Below are 15,838 nucleotides of genomic sequence, written 5' to 3'. Positions count from 1 at the left end.
TATATATATATATATATATATATATATACATAATATATATATATATATATATATATATATATATATATGATTGCTTGATTTTTATTTTTTTTTGGTGCCACACCAAAAACAAATCAAGCTCCTGGATCTGCATAATCAGAAAAGTGGATAAAAACATGCGTCTGTCTCCATTATCTCCAGTGAATGACACAGAGAAGCAGCAGAGGGTTTGTTTTTTTTTAATCTGGACTCGATCTGTTAGTGTGATTTGGGCTAAACACGTTTTCCAGTGTGACCCCATGGTTTAAATCTGTATTCTCACAATGGGTTGATCTCGCTCCTATACACCCCCACCTCCACCCTACATCCCCCCTCCACTCTACTCCCCACCCCTCTTTGCCTTTCCCCTCTCTCTCTCTCTCTGCTCTCTCCCCTCTCTCTCTCTGCTCTCTCCTCGCTCTCTCCCTCTCCCTCTCTCTCCTCTCTCTCTCTCACCCCTCTCCCTTCTCTCTCTCTCTCCCTCTCCCTCTCTCCTCTCCCCTCTTCCCTCTCCTCTTCCCTCTCTCTCTCTCCATATATTCCTCGCTCCGCTCTCGTTGCTCTGCACTCTAGCTCTTATCCTCTCATTCTCTCCTCCCTCTACCGCTCTCTATACTAGCTATCTCTCTCTCCCTCTCCCTCTCCTCCCTATCCCATCTCTCTCTCCCTATCTCTCTCGCTCTCTCTTCCCCTATCTATTTATTTCTCTCTCTTCTCTCTCTTATACCTCTCTCTCCCTCTCTCATATCCGCTCTCTCAATTCCGCTTTCCCTCTCTCTCTCTCCCTCTCCCTCTCTCTCTCCCTCCCTCTCCCTCTCTCTCTCTCTCTCTCTCTCTATATCTCCAATCTCCCTCCCTCTCGCTCTCTCTCTGTATCTCCATCTTCCTCTCTCTCTTCCTCCTCTCTCCTCTTCCCTATCTCCTCTATCACTCTCCGACCCATATTTCTCTCCCTTCCCTATCGCCTTCTATCTCTATTCTCCCTCTCTAAATCTAATCTATCCCTATCATCCTATCTCTCTCTCCTCCCTCTCTATCTCCATATTTCCTTCTCCCTCCTCCCAATTCGCTCTCTTCTTCGCCCCTCTCTCTCTTCGCCATCTCCATCCCTCTCCCTCCCCCTCTCCCTTCTCTACCCACCATCTCTCTCTCATCTATCTCACCTCTACCCTCTCTTTCTATCCTCTCTCTCTCTCTTCTCGCGTCTCCCTCTACTCTCTACCTACTCTCCGGCTCCATCTCTCTCTCCCTCTCATATCCCTCTCTCTCCTCCCTTCTCCTATCCTCTCCCTATCTCTCCTCTCTATCTCTCTCTCCCTCTGTCTCACTCTCCCTCCTTCTCCCTCTCCCTCCTCTCTCTCTCTCTCTCCCTCTCTCTCTCCTCTCCCTCCTCCTCTCTCCTCTCTCTCTCTCTCTCCCTCTCTCTCTCTCTCCTCCCTCTCTCTCTCTCCCTCTCTCTCTCCCTCTCCCTCCCTCTCCCTCTCTCCCTCTCTCTCTCTCTCTCTCTCTCTCTCTCTCTCTCTCTCTCCCTCTCTCCCTCTCTTGCACACACTGAAGAGACTTTCATGTTTCCCCACGTAAATGGAAACAGCCTAAACTTTCAACATTTAAAAAAATAAATAAGAAGATTGGATTGCATTTTTCCCCTTTCAAACATTTTTGGAGGTGATGTCATTGCACTGTGTTTTGGCTGGTATTATGTCAGAAGGGTGCTGTTGTGTGTTGGGGGGGGTTTGGCTGGACGTTTTGGTGTTCTTTTCTTTTCTTTGCTCTCCAGGTGGTATGCAAACTGATTCATTGTCTGTGGAGAAGGTGCTGGCAGAAGAGTCCTTCACCCTCATCAACATAATGTGCAGCACCTGTGGATGGTGCTCACGTGCAACCTTAAAGACTTTCAGCTGAAGCAGATAATGAGATGGCGTTCTGCATTTAAGCTATGTGTGATTCAAGCAGAATTGCCGGGAACTCGACCTTGTGATGTTCGTTTGTGAGACGCTGAGGACCGCGCCTGGGTTTGACACATCGTGCCTGTGAAGGAGGAAGGGTGAGGGACACATGCTGTCAGCACACATCAGAGGTGATTTGATTGTTCTGAATAATTGTTAACAGTAATTTGGTATTTTGTTATGCAGTATATGTGAATATTGATGAGAGTTGTGCAGCTTGCTTCTCACTGCCGTGGCGTGCGGACTGATGATCCTCCACCTGTTGTGAGAGGCTGCTCATTTACATAAAGCTTAAATTCAGACCTGAATGTGTTGCTGATAGTGTGTGCCTTTGAAGGATATTAGTTGTAGCTGCTGACTTACCTCACCTTTTCTATCCTTCGCAGAGTCGGTTTATCGTGTCCACCTGGGGGGTGTTTGGCGGTGAACGTGGGTCCAGAAGCGCCGGGCTTCGATCCTTTTGGGCGCTGGAGAGCGCGCCGTCCTTCACTCCGCCAGACAGACGCATGTTTCATTTGTACACTTTGTTATGCACCAAAGGGGGAAAATAAATTGTTTTGTTATTGGAACCGCTTTCTGGTTGTTTTGGCGCTGGGTTCCGTCAGACACAGGTCCGCTCCTCAACCCGCGTCGACACATAACAGGTGCACAGTCATGACACATGCTTGCATTGTGCTGGGTCCGCAGAGCCCCCATCTCCTTCTCTCAGTTTCCTCCATCAGCCAGTGCGGCAAGCTCACCTCCAACAGCACCTGGCCCTGCCCCGCGGGGACTAAATCTGACTCCTGCTCCTGTCTGTGCGAGGACAGACCCGCAACCCTGTTCCGTTCATCGTAAGAATTAATTTTGGAGACTTTATGTACTGGATTACGCACAAGATTATGCATCTGTGTCCATGCGGCCTCGTATCCCGCTGGGGGTCAACAAGGTGGCTTGGAGTTGCTCATCTCTTAAGCTTGGGCGCGCTTTCACCTGTTCCTCTCCCTGTCATGGGCGCACAGCTCTTAAAAGCACTGACTTCTCTCTCCCTTTTGCTCCCCCACCAACACCGCACCTGCTGGACTCTCAACCACGTTCTGGACAGTTGTGCGAGATTGCAATTGAGAGGCTGAGATTAATAAATGCAGATTTCTTCAGTAAGTAATATATGTGTATATTACTTACTGAAATTTGCACATTATGATTTACATGTATGTTTACAAGGCTAAATACTTAAATACTTTGTTCTGTGTTTACAAACTTCAGGGCAATGTTCAGTCTACTGTGGTTGCACAAATCAGTTTTTTGTTTTTGTTTTTTAACGGTGGTGGTATTTATTTAAAATTTTATATTTATTTCTTGTCATGTTTGGTGCCATTGTTGATGCAAAATTTGCAGCTGTTTTCAAAACATTAATAAATTATCATTAAAACAATAACTCAATATTAATTTAATCTTGAGTATTGAGAAATTATTTTGGAAATAAAGAGAGCCACACTGACAAATTCTGAATTATTGTTCATTTCGGAGAGGGGGTACCACAAAGCATTTGTGCTTAGGGCACTCAAATGACTAGCAAGGCCCTGCTTGGACAAGACTGAAATGATGGTTCTTGGTCCAGTGAGACATCAGCATCAGTTTTGTCATGGTCTGCCTTTGTCCTTGCCCTTTTTAACCTCTTGTGTGTAGTTTGTCTGTTTTCCCTCCAGGTGGCGCGCTGCAGAGCCAAGGAACACCTGCAGCTCATCATCTCCTCACAGCTGACACTCATGAGCCCCTGATCATGAGCCGGCTACTTAAACCCCAGCTCTGAGCTCAGTCTTTGCCAGAATCGTCGGTGACCCTGACCCTCGAGAGTCGTCTCTGACTTTCCATGATAATCCATGAGCCTTCCATGAGAAATCCATGACCCTGTCTACGCTGACACTTACATGCGCTCTGACGTCTGAGCTTCCTGCAGCTCATCTCAAGGTAACCTGGCCACCTATTATTCCCATATTAATGCTCGTTGATCTTTTTGTGTTTGCAGATGTTTTCCTGCGCGGCTTCCATGCTGCATGCTTCTGGCTCTCACACCACCTTCTGCATGACATTACTTTGGAACTCATCTGCTCTCAGCCTCAGAGCGCATAGCTCTGCCATGTTCAGTTAAGTTCTTGCATGCCTGTGAGATCCCGTTCTCACGCTGCTCCTGTTTGTGACTGTGCATGACCAAGAACTGTTTCCAAGAACTAGTACCAAGAACTGTTTCCAAGAACTAATTCCAAGAACTGTTTTCCAAGAACTATATGAGCTATGTTGCAGAACCACCAAGAACTTTCCAAGTCCTTTCTAAAGCCAGGTCCTGCTTAATTGGAACTGCGTCACAACATGTGCAGCAGCTGACCTCTGAGGACAATTCATGAACTGTGAATATTCCTTCCTAAAGCCTATAGTGAACTGTTGTGTTGAAGGTGTCCAGTGTTATGAGTGCAATCACTCACCTCTGTTCTCCTCCGTCCTCCTAGTTCCTCGACCTCGGCTCTCTGCGTCCCACCTGGCCACTATTCCAGCTCCATATATTCCAGGACTCCAACTCGTTCTCAGACTCCCAAGTCTCCCCGTCTGCACTGCGGCTCCCGAACTTCCACCACTATATATGGGCTCCGTCTTGGCTCAGTAGGCTTCCTCCAGCTCAGCACCTCAGTTATTTATTATTGTTCTTGCTCCCTTGTGTTTGAGTCCATCACCTGTACCAGTCCGGTCCCATCCAGACCTCTAAACACAACAGGTTTGACCAGCTAACGCTTAACCTAGGCTTGTGTATCATATGTCACACTGACAAAGTGAGGAACCTTGGGGTGATTTTTTTGATCCCACACTGTACTTTGACCTACACATTAGAAATATTACAAGCACTGTTTTATTCCACCTGTGAAATATAGCGAAGATTCATCCCATCCTGTCTATGGCTGATACTGAGACCTTGGTTCATGCATTTGTCTCTTCTAGACTGGACTACTGCAAGGTTCTATTTTTCGGTTTGCTGCAGTCCAGCATTAGGGGTCTCCACTTGGTTTAAAATACTGCTGCCAGAGTTTTGACAAGAAGCAGAAAGTTCAAGCAGATTACAACCGTTTTTGGCACCTCTTCACTGGCTTCCTGTCTCTGTGTGGTCTGATTTTAAGGTTCTGATATTAACCTATAAAATTATTCATGGACTAGCACTTCCCTACTTAGCTGACCTAGTTAAACCCTACGTACCAGCCCGAGCTCGGCGTTCTCCGGGCACAGAACTACTTTGTGTCCCTAATGTGAATAAAAAGTCTGCAGGCCACAAAGCCTTCTGTTATCATGCCCCTGTTTTGTGGAATGATCTCCCTACAGAGATTAAGCATTAAGATTTCTCCTACACCTAAGCCTAGTGTGAGAGTTTGCATTGTGGGTCCAGCCGCTATGGTTGCCGGGCAGCCACCCACCCTGACAGCATGTTCTGGACAATCCGTTGAAGAGGGTAGCAGAACTGTCAACCGATCACTATCTGGTGTTGAGTTGGAACAGAGGGTGGGGAGGACTTTGGACAGACCTGGTAAAATGATAAATGGACTGCATTTATATAGCGCTTTTCCATCTGCATCAGACGCTCAAAGCACTTTACAATTATGCCTGACATTCCCCCATTCACACAGACACACACACCGATGTCAGGGTGCTGCCATGCAAGGCGCTCACTACACACCGGGAGCAACTAGGGGATTAAGGACATTGCCCAAGGGCCCTTATTGATTTTCCTGTCAGGCTGGGGTTTGAATTGAGGATCCACTGGTCTTAAGCCCAAAGCTTAACCACTAGACCATCACCTCCCCATGGTATGACCAAACGAATAGTATGGGTGAACTGGGAATGTCTGGAGGAGCCAGATGTCCGATAGATCTTCAACTCATACTTCCAGTGGATCTTTTCTGGAATCCCTGTGGAGGTTGGGGGCATTGAAACAGAACAGGCAATGTTCAAAGCTTCCATTGTTGAAGCTGCAGGGGGAGCTGTGGCCTGTAGGTCTTAGGTGCCTCAAGGGGCGGCAACCCTTGAACACTGTGGTGGACACTGATGGTCAGGGAAGCCGTCCGACTGAAGAAGGGGTCCTTCCAGGTTATGTTATCTCGGAGGACTCCGGAGGCAGTTGCAAGGTGCTGACAGGCCCAAACGGCGGGAACCTCTGTTGTGATGGAGGCAAAGCAGCGGGTGTGGGAGGAGTCCGGAGTAACTACGGAGGACTTTCAGTTGGCACCATGGTGCTTCTAGTGGACTGTGAGGCACCTCAGGAGGAGAAAACGGGGAACCACACAAGCTGTCTACATTAAGGATAGGACTCTGTTGACCTCAACTGAGGAGGTAATCAGGGGCTGGAAGGAACAGTTTGGGGAACTCTGTAATCTGTAATAGAAGCAAAGCTGGAAGCTGATGGAGGGTAATTATCAATTTCCCTGATGGAAGTCGCTAAGGTAGCCAAACAACTCCTCAGTGGCAAGGCCCAGAGGGTTGATGAGATCCATCCAGAAATGCTGAAGGCTCTGGGTGTGGAGGGACTGTCTTGAATGAGATGTCTCTTGAACCTTGCGTTGAGGTCTGGGACAGTGTCTAAGGAGTGGCAAACTGGGGTGGTGATCCCCATATTTACAAAAGGGAACTAGAGAGTGTGTGTGCCAATTACAGGGGCATCATGCTACTCAGCCTCCCTGGTAAAGTCTACTCCAGGGTGCTGGAAAGGAGGAGTCGGCCGATAGTCGAACCTCAGATTGAACAATGTGGGTTCCATCCTGGTCGTGGAACAACCGACCAGCTCTTCACTCTCGCAAAGATCCTGGAGGTGGTATGGGAGTATGTCCGTCCAGTCTACATGTGTTTTGTGAACTTGGAGAAAGCGTATGATTGTGTACCCCAAGAGATACTGTGGGAGGTGCTGTGGGAGTATGGAGTGAGGGGGTCCGTTCTTAGGGTCATCCAATCTCTGTACTCGCAAAGCGAAAGCTGCATTCGGGTGCGGGTGCGCTGCAGTAAGTGGGACTCGTTTCCACCTCCACCAGGCTTTTTGCAGATGATGTGGTCCTGTTGGCTTCATCAGCCTGTGCCCTCCAGCATTCACTGGGTCGGTTCGCAGCCAGGTGTGAAGCAGCTGGAATGAGGATCATCATCTCTAAATCTGAGGACATGGTTCTCAGCAGGAAACCAATGGATTGCCTACTCTGGGTAGGGAATGAGGTGAAGGAGATCAAATACCTCGGGGTCTTGTTTACAAGTGAGGAGGCAATGGAGGGAGATTGGCCAGAGAATCGGCACAGCAGGACCATGTGTTGCATTCGCTTTACCTTACTGCTGTGATCAATCAATCAATCAATTTTTTTATATAGCGCCAAATCACAACAAACAGTTGCCCCAAGGCGCTTTATATTGTAAGGCAAGGCCATACAATAATTATGTAAAACCCCAACGGTCAAAACGACCCCCTGTGAGCAAGCACTTGGCTACAGTGGGAAGGAAAAACTCCCTTTTAACAGGAAGAAACCTCCAGCAGAACCAGGCTCAGGGAGGGGCAGTCTTCTGCTGGGACTGGTTGGGGCTGAGGGAGAGAACCAGGAAAAAGACATGCTGTGGAGGGGAGCAGAGATCGATCACTAATGATTAAATGCAGAGTGGTGCATACAGAGCAAAAAGAGAAAGAAACAGTGCATCATGGGAACCCCCCAGCAGTCTACGTCTATAGCAGCATAACTAAGGGATGGTTCAGGGTCACCTGATCCAGCCCTAACTATAAGCTTTAGCAAAAAGGAAAGTTTTAAGCCTAATCTTAAAAGTAGAGAGGGTGTCTGTCTCCCTGATCTGAATTGGGAGCTGGTTCCACAGGAGAGGAGCCTGAAAGCTGAAGGCTCTGCCTCCCATTCTACTCTTACAAACCCTAGGAACTACAAGTAAGCCTGCAGTCTGAGAGCGAAGCGCTCTATTGGGGTGATATGGTACTACGAGGTCCCTAAGATAAGATGGGGCCTGATTATTCAAAACCTTATAAGTAAGAAGAATAATTTTAAATTCTATTCTAGAATTAACAGGAAGCCAATGAAGAGAGGCCAATATGGGTGAGATATGCTCTCTCCTTCTAGTCCCCGTCAGTACTCTAGCTGCAGCATTTTGAATTAACTGAAGGCTTTTTAGGGAACTTTTAGGACAACCTGATAATAATGAATTACAATAGTCCAGCCTAGAGGAAATAAATGCATGAATTAGTTTTTCAGCATCACTCTGAGACAAGACCTTTCTGATTTTAGAGATATTGCGTAAATGCAAAAAAGCAGTCCTACATATTTGTTTAATATGCGCTTTGAATGACATATCCTGATCAAAAATGACTCCAAGATTTCTCACAGTATTACTAGAGGTCAGGGTAATGCCATCCAGAGTAAGGATCTGGTTAGACACCATGTTTCTAAGATTTGTGGGGCCAAGTACAATAACTTCAGTTTTATCTGAGTTTAAAAGCAGGAAATTAGAGGTCATCCATGTCTTTATGTCTGTAAGACAATCCTGCAGTTTAGCTAATTGGTGTGTGTCCTCTGGCTTCATGGATAGATAAAGCTGGGTATCATCTGCGTAACAATGAAAATTTAAGCAATACCGTCTAATAATACTGCCTAAGGGAAGCATGTATAAAGTGAATAAAATTGGTCCTAGCACAGAACCTTGTGGAACTCCATAATTAACTTTAGTCTGTGAAGAAGATTCCCCATTTACATGAACAAATTGTAATCTATTAGACAAATATGATTCAAACCACCGCAGCGCAGTGCCTTTAATACCTATGGCATGCTCTAATCTCTGTAATAAAATTTTATGGTCAACGGTATCAAAAGCAGCACTGAGGTCTAACAGAACAAGCACAGAGATGAGTCCACTGATGAAAAAGGAGCTGAGCCAAAAGTGAAGCTCGCGATCTACTGGTCAATCTTTGTTCCTACTCTCACCCATGGTCACGAGGATTGGGTCATGACTGAAAGAACTACATCGCGGGTACGAGCAGCCAAAATGGGCTTCCTCAGGAGGGTGGCTGGTGTCTCCCTTAGAGATACAGTGAGAAGCTCAATCATCCACGAGGAGCTCGGAGTAGAGTAGCTGCTCCTTCACGTTGAAAGGACCCAGCTGAGGTGGTTCTGGCATCTGGTAAGGATGCCTCCTGAGCGCCTCCCTAGAGAGGTGTCCCAGGTACGTTCATCTGGGAGGAAACCCCAGGGAAGACCCTGGACTAGGTGGAGAGATTATATCTCCACACTGGCCCGGGAATGCCTCGTGTTCCACCAGTAAGAGGTGGTCAAAATGTCCTGGGAAGGGAAGTTTGAGGTCCCCTGCTCGAGCTATTGCCCTTGAAACCTGATCCTGGATAAGCAATTGAAGTTGTATGTATGAAGATGTATGTATAGAAGTGTGTCCTTTGGTCAGATGACACAAAACTAAAGCTCTTTGGTCATAGAGACATTGCTTATGTTTGTAGATAGAAGGAAGAGGTGTATAACCTAAAGTCCCTTAATTGAGAAAGTAGCGTCAAGTGAGAACATGTCGTCATTTTTTGGTCCAACTGTACTGAACTACTGAATGAACCTTTTATGTTTTCAACAATTTTTAAATGAGTTAACCACATACAGCAACACATCCAGGTACAGGTACTATCAAAATAAAAATAATTAAGCTATCAAATTTACATAAATTTACAAATTTACATTTATGATGATTTATTTAATTAATTTAAAGCCTGATTTGTGCTTCTGCAGCTGTAACTCCATTAACTACAATGAATTGTGTGACAGTTTTAAAGTTCTCCGTCACTGAATTATGCTTTATTCTGGACTAATTTGACCCTCAACAAGCTTTTCTTTCTACAATCATCATCTCCAGTTCAAAGGTAAGATGTACAATTTCATCTTTTTCCGATCGTGTTGTAAAGTTGCGGAGTTTTCTGCCAAATGTACGAGGTCTATTAGAAAAGTATCCAACCTTATTTAAAAAAAAAAAACATATGGATTTGAATCACATGTGCTTGCGTGAGCCAACCTTGAACCTTCATGCGCATGCGTGATTTTTTTCACGCCTGTCGGTTGTGTCATTCGCCTGTGAGCAGGCTTTGAGTGAGGAGTGGTCCACCCCCCTCGGCAGATTTTCATTGTCAGGGAAATGGCTGAGAGACTGCTGCTTTGCTTGATCAAATTTTTTTTAGAAAGTGTGAGGCACATCCATGTGGACACCATTCGAGAAAATCAGGTGGTTTTTTGTGAAAATTTTATGGGCTTCAAAGACATTAAGGGATGTTACTGTCGCTTTAAGGACACCCTCAGCAGCTGTGGGGCGCGCCGCGCTCCAGCTGCCATCGACAAGCTGAACGACCATTTCATTTCTAAACGGATCGCTCTGTGGATCCGTGACCATCGTGTGCACTTTCTGTGGTTATCACAAGAGCTGGACATCACACATTTTCCTGCAAATTTCACTTTTAACAACAGATTTTGTCGTGGAAAGCCGAGCGGACCCTTCGTGCATCATGATGGATTCGCTGCTGGACCGACACAAAACCACCTCCGTTTTGGTCTCACAGGACGGCCTTCAGACAGCTGTCGGTGGTTTTTCAGTCGAGTGATTATCCAAGAAATTGTGGATGTGCGCGGAATTCCTCCGCACGTCTGTCTCAATTTGCCGAAAAAGTGCTGATGTCCACGTCTTTTCACAATCCCTGTGCTAGTCCAGACGACGTCCCGGATAAAACACAGCGTCCAGTTTGGAAATGAATGGCACATTCCACTGTTACAAGGAGTTTTTGTCACGAAAAGGAGCGGACGCTTCGCGCGTCACGACGGCAAGCGAGACAAAGAACACCTCCGTTTCGGAGTGCCAGAAGGACAAGCTGGGACATGCCTTTCAGTGCTTACCAGTCAAGTGAGTATCAGAGAAACTGTGGAGAGGTGGACATGTCCCAGCTTGTCCTTCTGGCAAAGCAACGCCGTGATGAAGCGTCACAGAACATGTTCTGGCATGTCCAGGCACATCCACAATTTCTTGGATAATCACTCGACTGAAAAACCACCGACAACTGTCTGAACGCCATCTCAAAGCCGTCCTGTGAGACCAAAACAGAGGTGGTTTTGTGTCGGTCCAGCAGCGAATCCATCATGACGCACGAAGCGTCCGCTCGGCTTTCCATGACAAAATCTCTTGTTAAAAGTGAAATCTGCAGGAAAATGGGTGATGTCCAGCTCTTGTGATAACCAGAGAAAGTGCACACGATGGTCATGGATTCACAGAGCGATCCATTTAGAAATGAAATGGTCGTTCAGCCTGTCGATGGCAGCTGGAGCACGGCGCGCCCCACAGCTGCTGTGGGCCGTCCTTAAAGCAATAGTAACATCCCTTAATGTTTTTGAAGACCATAAAATTTTCACCAAAAACCACCTGAATTTCTCGAATGGTGTCCACATGGATGTGCCTCACAGCTTCTAAAAAAAATATGATCAAGCAAAGCAGCAGTCTCTCAGCCATTTCCCTGACAATGAAAATCCGCCGAGGGGGTGGACCACTCCTCACTCAAAGCCTGCTCACAGGCGAATGATGCAACCGACAGGCGTGAAAAAAATCACGCATGCGCATGAAGGTTCAAAGGTTGGCTCATGCAAGCACATGTGATTCAAATCCATGTTTTTTTTTTTTTAAATAAGGTCGGATACTTTTCTAATAGACCTCGTATGTGATCCTGGAATATAATCAGCGTGTACACTGCAAAAACTATTACAATATGGTGGCAGAAGAAAGAGTGAAAGCAAAAAAGTGTCAAATCACAGCCTTTTGTGACTGATTTAACAGGTGCATGTCAGGCTGTGGGTCCCAGTCTGAGCACGGTGTGAAAAAAATAAACGGTCAGGCTTTTAATCAGGGAAATGACTCCGGTCCCACTCTCCTCAAATTGGCGAGTGCCAGCGCTGAACTTTAATTCATATCTCTGTTACTTTGCACGTCCAGACTGCTTGGGGTTTTTAATGGAAATACATTGTGATCAGACAGGACATTTTATCCAATGTAAGCAAAAATTCATTCAATACAATCCGATATATACGGTGTTTATTATATGTGTAGCGGCTGCACTCTGCGTTGTTGGGAGTGAGGTTTACTAACTACATATGCGCAGCGACACCTGCTGGCCTCCGTTACACTCATGCCCCTAAACTCACTCCCATCTGGGTCATGGCACCAGTGTAACCATGCTCAATTGCACTTCATGCAACTGGGCTGGTTCAGTAAACCCCTCGACTCTGTGTTGTGTGATTTTATTGAAGATCAGGAGGCTTGCTTCAGATTTTGGTTGTTTATTCTGAACAAAACAGAAAACTGGTCAGACATCACAGCTTGGTGTCTCACTCACACAGCACACTACAACACAAGTTAGTGTAGGGATAAATGGGTAGTTGAATATATGTTACAAAGATATACACACTTGTAAATTATATGAACACCACTAATACATATTTCAACTCAGTTATGGGTTCATATCATACCAGTTGTGAAATCAAACAAAAGAGATAGCTAACAGTGTTGTGCTCTGCAACTCACCTTGAGCATCTCTCTCATGAGGTGGTACCACTGCCCACCAGGTTTATATAGTCGGCAGAGAGAGGGGGCGCTCTTGAGCCATGGACTTTGTGAAACCACACAATGAGCAAGTGGAATGAAAACCCACAGTCTCTGTTACATATCGAAAACAATGCAAAAACACTGGGACTTTTTTATCCGGTAACTGCGAATATCCGGTTTATAGGATGACAGTGTCGGTGAGTTTTACTGTACATGGGACTGAACACTAAATTTACCTTGCAAAGTTTTGACAGTGAAGTCGCTTCCATCCCACAAGGCTGACTTTATTTTCCCAAATTTTTCTTCTGTTCAGATCTGAAGGGAATCTGTACATCCTGAAACCCTTACTGTGTCTACTGGTGCATCCAAACCTACAACAGCCCTGTTGTGTGGGCCGCCAGAAGAGGAGGTACTGCTGGCCCACCACCAGAGGGTGCCCTGCCCGAAGTGCGGGCTTCGGGCACGAGAGGGCGCTGCCACCACGCAGGAGCCACCGGAGTGACATCTGTCACTCATCACCCTTACCAGCTGTCACTCATCACCACTCATCATCATCAACCATCCCATAAAAGCCAGACAACATCTCCACCTCACTGCCGAGATATTGTCTACCTCTAAGGTAATACCTCAGCCGTGATTGTGCCGTGCGCACATTATTTTTCTATTCTGTGATATTGTTTCAGGAGACTACTCACTGTTGTCATCTGGCGGAGTGTGGAGTGGTGACAAAGTGAAAGGCGTTCACTTGTCACACCGAACTGCAGAGACAACCGGAGTTGAACTGTGTTGTAGGTGGAGGTGTTGTTCCCACCTGGAAAGAAACACTTGCTGACTATTTACTGGGTGTGTTTTCACACACTCATTACATCTGTTTTTCTGCTTCCTGCCAGCAGTACCAGATCCGGCAGCTGAAGACGGTGGCCACCTGGGGACTCAGGACTTGGCGTCTCCAGTGTGTTTCCAGATCTGGTGGCAGTGGAAATCGTGTGGGGTCCGGCTCTTCTCTGGACGGTGCTCTCCTATCCTTGAGCCTGCCCACACGTCATCTTCGTGTAATTGTCTGTAATCCAAATTCTGCTTCTGTCTGTATTCCGTTGTGCACATTTACAACAGTAAATTATTATTTATTGGCTCATCCATTGTCCGGTTCCTTTGCACCCCCTGTTGTGGGTCTGTGTCCCTACACTTTCCCAACAAACCCGGCATTTTCAGTGAATAAATAAATAAAATAGCTGGATTTACATGCAGACAGATAAACAGTGAATGCTATTTTGGCACCAAGATGGCACCACGAGTCACATGATCTTTTTTTTTTGACTCGTCATGTTGCCACTCTCTCAATTAAGGGACTTTAGTATAACCCAAAGAGCACCGTCCCCACAGTGAAACACAGGGGTGGAAGTATTATCCTGTGGGGATGCTTCAGTGTGTGTGGAACTGGGAATCTTCTCAAGATGTAAGGAATCATGAAGAAAGAATGTGAAGGTTTTGAAAGAAAACCTCAAGCAGTCAGCAGCAAAACTGGGTCTGGGTCGTCCTGCTGTCTTCCAACGTGACAATGACCCAAAACATAAGTAAACCCTGGTGAAGAACTACCTCCAGAACACCAAAGTGAATGTTACTGCCTGGCCTGCACAAAGCTCTGACTTAAATCTCATTGAAAATATGTGGGGTGAACTGAAGACCACAGTCTATGCCAGAAGACCATCAAATCTGGAGGAGCTTGAGAGACTCACCAAAGAAGAATGGGCTGGGACTCCACAGGAGACATACAGTAGTGTTCAGAATAATAGTAGTGCTATGTGACTAAAAGATTAATCCAGGTTTTGAGTATATTTCTTATTGTTACATGGGAAACAAGGTACCAGTAGATTCAGTAGATTCTCACAAATCCAACAAGACCAAGCATTCATGATATGCACACTCTTAAGGCAATGAAATTGGGCTATTAGTAAAAAAAAAAAAAGGAGAAAAGGGGGTGTTCACAATAATAGTAGCATCTGCTGTTGACGCTACAAACTCAAAACTGTTATATTCAAACTGCATTTTTAGCAATCCTGTGACTCACTAAACTAGTATTTAGTTGTATAACTACAGTTTTTCGTGATTTCTTCACATCTGCGAGGCATTAATTTTGTTGGTCTGGAACCAAGATTTTGATGGTTTACTAGTGTGCTTGGGGTCATTGTCTTGTTGAAACACCCATTTCAAGGGCATGTCCTCTTCAGCATAAGGCAACATGACCTCTTCAAGTATTTTGACATATCCAAACTGATCCATGATACCTGGTATGCAATATATAGGCCCAACACCATAGTAGAAGAAACATGCCCATATCATGATGCTTGCACCACCATGCTTCACTGTCTTCACTGTGAACTGTGGCTTGAATTCAGAGTTTGGGGGTTGTTTCACAAACTGTCTGCAGCCCTTGGACCCAAAAAGAACAATTTTACTCTCATCAGTCCACAAAATATTCCTCCATTTCTCTTTAGGCCAGTTGATGTGTTCTTTGGCAAATTGTAACCTCTTCTGCACATGTCTTTTATATAACAGAGGGACTTTGCAGGGGATTCTTGCAAATAAATTAGCTTCACACAGGCGTCTTCTAACTGTCACAGCACTTACAGGTAACTCCAGACTGTCTTTGATCATCCTGGAGCTGATCAATGGATGAGCCTTTGCCATTCTGGTTATTCTTCTATCCATTTTGATGGTTGTTTTCCATTTTCTTCCACGCGTCTCTGTTTTTTTGTCCATTTTAAAGCATTGGAGATCATTGTAGATGAACAGCCTATAATTTTTTGCACCTGCGTATAAGTTTTCCCCTCTCCAATCAACTTTTTAATCAAACTACGCTGTTCTTCTGAACAATGCCTTGAACGTCCCATTTTCCTCAGGCTTTCAAAGAGAAAAGCATGTTCAACAGGTGCTGGCTTCATCCTTAAATAGGGGACACCTGATTCACACCTGTTTGTTCCACAAAACTGATGAACTCACTAACTGAATGCCACACTACTATTATTGTGAACACCGCCTTTTCTACTTTTTTTTTACTAATAGCCCATTTTCATAGCCTTAAGAGTGTGCATATCATGAATACTTGGTCTTGTTGGATTTGTGAAAATCTACTGAATCTACTGGTACCTTGTTTCCCATGTAACAATAAGAAATATACTCAAAACCTGGATTAATCTGTTTAGTCACATAGCACTACTATTATTCTGAGCACTACTGTATCTGAGACTTGTTGAAAACTA

This window comes from Thalassophryne amazonica, chromosome 6 (genome assembly GCF_902500255.1).
Source record: "Thalassophryne amazonica chromosome 6, fThaAma1.1, whole genome shotgun sequence".
Lineage (NCBI taxonomy): Eukaryota > Metazoa > Chordata > Actinopteri > Batrachoidiformes > Batrachoididae > Thalassophryne > Thalassophryne amazonica.
The sequence above is the reverse complement of the archived record's forward strand: the minus strand, read 5'-3'. Positions refer to the sequence as shown.